This window comes from Suncus etruscus, chromosome 1 (genome assembly GCF_024139225.1).
Source record: "Suncus etruscus isolate mSunEtr1 chromosome 1, mSunEtr1.pri.cur, whole genome shotgun sequence".
Classification (NCBI taxonomy): Eukaryota; Metazoa; Chordata; class Mammalia; order Eulipotyphla; family Soricidae; genus Suncus; species Suncus etruscus.
This window is the reverse complement of record NC_064848.1, coordinates 53777699-53782471: the sequence shown is the minus strand read 5'-3', so window position 1 is coordinate 53782471 and position 4773 is coordinate 53777699. Positions and strand designations below refer to the sequence as shown.

At 34.2% G+C, this 4773-nt stretch overlaps 1 non-coding gene across 1 annotated transcript; it reads right to left on the bottom strand.

Moving 5' to 3' along the window:
- Positions 1-2185: 2185 nt before the first annotated feature.
- Positions 2186-2316, bottom strand: LOC126030935 (small nucleolar RNA SNORA61). Its single transcript, XR_007503205.1, has one exon. It is a non-coding gene; the product is annotated as a small nucleolar RNA SNORA61 (small nucleolar RNA).
- Between the last annotated feature and the right edge of the window lie 2457 nt (positions 2317-4773).

Sequence of the window (4773 nt, the reverse complement as noted above, 5' to 3'; positions counted from 1 at the left end):
ATTCTCTCTGGATGACTTGGTTCTATGGATACATCCTTAAGGAACTGTTGGTCTGGAGATGTTATTTGTATTTTCTGAATTATTGAGTATGTTTATTGTTTTTTTTTTAAACTATAGCTTTTACTTTAGGTAATTGACTTTGGAGGATTTGTTGCATTGTTAAATGTGATTTTTATTTACACTCAGGGCTAAAATATTTCCTGTGGTGAGTACATCTTTGGTTTTATAATGTGAGTCAATGGAAAAATAGCTTTTGATTAAAAGAAAATTGCTTTAGAGTCAATTTAAAAAAATGAAACAATTGCATTAGATAAGATTGCGCTGTATACCTATTCTCCAAATGTTATTTACTTTTTACAATACACCTATTTTTTCAGAGCTCTCTTTATTTTCTCTGGCTTGCCTTCTACATTATACTGTTAGAATTTGATTCCATAATTATGTAATATTAAGTCAAACAATCTGAAGAAATAAAATTTGGAGAGTATCATATGCTAAGATTATGATATTATTAATATGAAACTTCCTTTAATTTACTTCTGTGTCTTGCCTGTATTATCAAGAGGTTTGATATGAAAGATATTACATGCACTTATTGTTCTCTGCCTATATAGACTCATAGTCAGAACCTATGTTTTTTGCCATGTACTTTGATTAAATTAATCCATAGCCAAGGTGAATTCTATTTTTCTATCTTTTGGAAAATTAGAATCAGGGGTAGAGCTGTTGAGAGAAAAAAAGGAAGAAGGGAAATTTTACTCTAATATTTTAGGCTTTTCTTTAGTTGGTAGAGCAATCAAATTAACATCAAACAAATTGGTAGGAGAAACAAAAACCAAAGTAAATTACATAACATAAAAACTACATAATTTGGGTTATATTGTAATATAATTATGTAGATGCATAATTAACTACATATGTATGATTCCAGGTAAGGAAATTGGAGTGTATGCTTTGAGCAAAAGAATGGAATAGAATCCAGGGACTTCAAGAAGGGGGACCAAAATGATAAAGTGTAATCAACTTATAAAGATCAGATGATCTATATTTATGCCTGTCTTCATTTATAGATAGGTTTCTCAAATAGAGAAGTTATACCTGCTAAAAAGCTTAAGAGCTAAATAAAAAGTTAATAACCTAAACCTAATAAAAGTTAATAATCATAAATAATAAAAAGTTAACAACCCTAATTAAAAAGTTAATAACCCAATATTTTATTATTCTATTAATTAAACAAGGGAATGGCAAAAGTTTCACAAGAATTTGTTGGTGTTGGATTGATCTCATCTCAAAATAGTTACTATGCTCAAGTGACACATTTTGGGAATTTCTTTTTTGTTTGTTTGCTTGTTTTTGGGTCACACTCGGCAGAACTCAAGGGTTACCACTGGCTCTGTGATCAGAAATTGCTCCTGACAGGCTCTGGGGACCATATAGATTGCCAGGATTTGAACCACCAACCACCTGGTGCTGACCACGTGCACGGCAAACATCCTTGTTGTGCTATCGCTCTGACACCTTTTGGGAATTTCTGTTCTGAAAATTTTTGGAAGACCTATCTAATAATTTGGGGAGACAACCTTCAAGCTGAAATTAAATATTCACGGGAATTTCCTTAATGCTAGTTTTAGTAGACCTTGGATCTATTTGATCTATGTTAAATTTTGGTGATGACTGTTCTCAAGTTGTTTGAAAGAGCTTAAGTTCTTGTTTTTGTTTTCTGATTGTTATTTCTACCAGAGGCTGTACTGTAATAGAATTTATTTCATATGCCTCAAATTAATAAATTTTTGTTTTTCAGAGAACAAGATAACAATAGAGTTTTCTGAAATTTCTGAAGAGAAATTTCTGAAGCTCAGGTTAGATGGAGGCACTCCTTGCTTACAAGAGACTGAAATAAAGGGGATACTGAAGAGATTTTTGCATTAGAGGAGAGGAAACTATTGATGAGTAAGATCTATGGAGGTCATGGTCGAGATGAGGAACACTGATGTCAGGGCAGTTGGTGCACCAACAGACTCTAATGAAGTGAGATATTTTCCTTTGAGCTTTCTGTAGAGAAAGTTCATACAAAAGAATAAGATTGGCCCTAAACCACATAATGCTGAATTTCACTCCAAGAGATTGATTGTAAAAAGGAGTAGGGGATGGAATGTGAATTGAGTGAATTAATTTTTCTTTTTAACCTTATTTGAAAATAGCCCATGTGCTACATGGCAGACAATAATATTGTGAGGAGAGCTTCAGTAATACTATTTCTCCTTTTATAGCCACCACGATCAGTCTTCAAATACAATGGGAATGGAACAGAAGGCTCAAATGGCGAGTTTTTTTTTTTTTTTTTTTAAAGAAAGCAGTCACTTAAAAAAAAGTTTATTAACATTAAAATGTCAGTGATACATTGACTAAGGAAAACATTTTTAAAATCTTTCTTGCTTATTTGAACCTATGTCTGGCATAATACAGTGCTAGGGCAAGTAATTATAGGGGATGGTGAATATACTAGTGAATATACTGGTGATGGTTGGTATCTAGAACTGTTATGATACTGAAAGAAATTTGATGACGGCTATAGTGATGTTGGTGATGGAGATGGAATTGACCACATTAGTGGTTGGACTGTTATCATTGGTAATAGAGCTACTGAGTTTTGTGGTTGTAGATATAGTAAAGGTATATATATATATATATATATATATATATATATATATAGAGAGAGAGAGAGAGAGAGAGAGAGAGAGAGAGAGAGAGAGAGAGAGAGATATTAAGCTAATGAATTGGGAGTAGAGTTGGTGTGGAAGTAAGAATAAAAAACAAGGGGCCAGAGAGATAGCACAGCAGTAGGGCATGCCTTGCATGCGGCCTACCTGGGAGGGACCTGGTTTGATCTCGGCATCCCATATGGTCTTCCAGCTTGTCTGGGGCCGATTTCTGAATGCAGAGCCAGGAGTGAACCTGAACACAGGGGTCTTGGGTGTGGTCAAAAACCAATCAATCAATCAATCAATCAATAAAGTTAAAATAAAAAAAAGAAAGAATGGATAAAAGATAGTAATGAAATATTGACAGTTCCAAAAATGAAGGTGTGGGGGCTAGAGATGATGAAGCATGATGAAGAAAAGTGATGCTAAATGAGTTTCAATTTTCTTGTATTTATTTGGCTGGAAACAAATGATGAAGCTCAGTAAATTTTCTTGCAGAAGTATTTGTCAAACTTAGCACTCACTTTGCAGATGCTCTTTAAGCTTTTCCTTAATTACAGATATTAGCATCACGCTGTGACAAAAAGCACCACTCCTGTCAATTTCAACCTAGTACACAAGTTCCTATAATAAATATTATTCAACCCCAATTATTGGAAACTTTGAGAGTAAACTTAGCTTTCCCTATTCAATACAGTGCACTTGAAAGTTGATTTTTGTCTAGAATGTGATGCTATTTAGTCAGGGATTATCTTTTATCTCTGTTTGCGAAACAGCTGGAAGTGTAGCTACTGAGATTTGATATTTGTCTTCCTGTACTTGACTGCCAAGCTGAATCATTTCATTTGTAATCAACAGAATGTACCTTCATAAATTAGCATAAATATATAGCATTGAATTTCTGAATCTACAAGTTTGACCTTCTAGTTCATGTGATGCATGATTTTCTTATATACAGAATTTCCTTTGCATTTCTTACTATATGTCTGAAATTAAACAAAAATTCTTAGAGTAACATTTTCCATTTTTATTGTTAAGTGAGCCTCCTTTCTTCTTCCCAGTAACAGGTGACTTATTTTTCTAGAGTTGTGACCACATTTGATTCCAAATATCAGCGTGAATTCTGCTCCATAAATTTGTACTGCATAAGTACTTGAACTACATTTTCCTATTTAAAAATATCAGGTACAAAAACACATTTAACTATGGTTTATATTTATTGAATATTTGATATATATTTTTATGGATTATCTCATGGATTTTGAATAATTACTTTAAAATTCTAACTGGAAGGACTGGCTCACAATTTGAAACTCACAACAAAGAGTGATGAACTCTGTTAGGGAAATAACTACACTAACAACTAACACGACAATGTTAAAGAATGAGAGAAGTAGAATGCCTATCATGAATACAGGCAGGGGTAAGGGAGGAGAGGGGTATTGGTGGTGGGAATGTTGCACTGATGATGGGGTGTGTTCTGTTTATAACTGAAACCCAACTACAAACATGCTTGTAATCATGGTGCTTAAATAAAGATTTATATTAAAAATTCTACCTATTTTACCTATTAATTTTAAGAATTAATCTTTTGGTTTTTTTTTGGGCCACACCCGTTTGATGCTCAGGGGTTACTCCTGGCTAAGCACTCAGAAATCGCCCCTGGCTTGGGGGAACCATATGGGAAGCCGGGGGATCCGTTCCTTGGCTAGCGCTTGCAAAGCAGACACCTTACTTCTCCCGCCACCTCGCCGGCCCCAAGAATTAATCTTAGTGGGTCACACTGGTTCATCATTTTTCTAGATCCTGAACTCAACTTCCTAAAGGAAGCTTTACTTTTAACAAATATATACTTCCTTTCAATTTTTTTTTTATGAACTATCGAACCAGTTTCCCCCTTTTTACTTGGAAACCAAGTGGATTTAATTTTTTATTTTCCTTTTGAAAACTTAAAAAAATGTACTTCCTGAGGTTGGAGTAATAGTACAGCGGGTAGGTCATTTGTCTTGTACATGGTTGACCTGGGTTGGATTCCAACATCCCAGATGTTCCCCCCCTCCCCAAGCTTGCC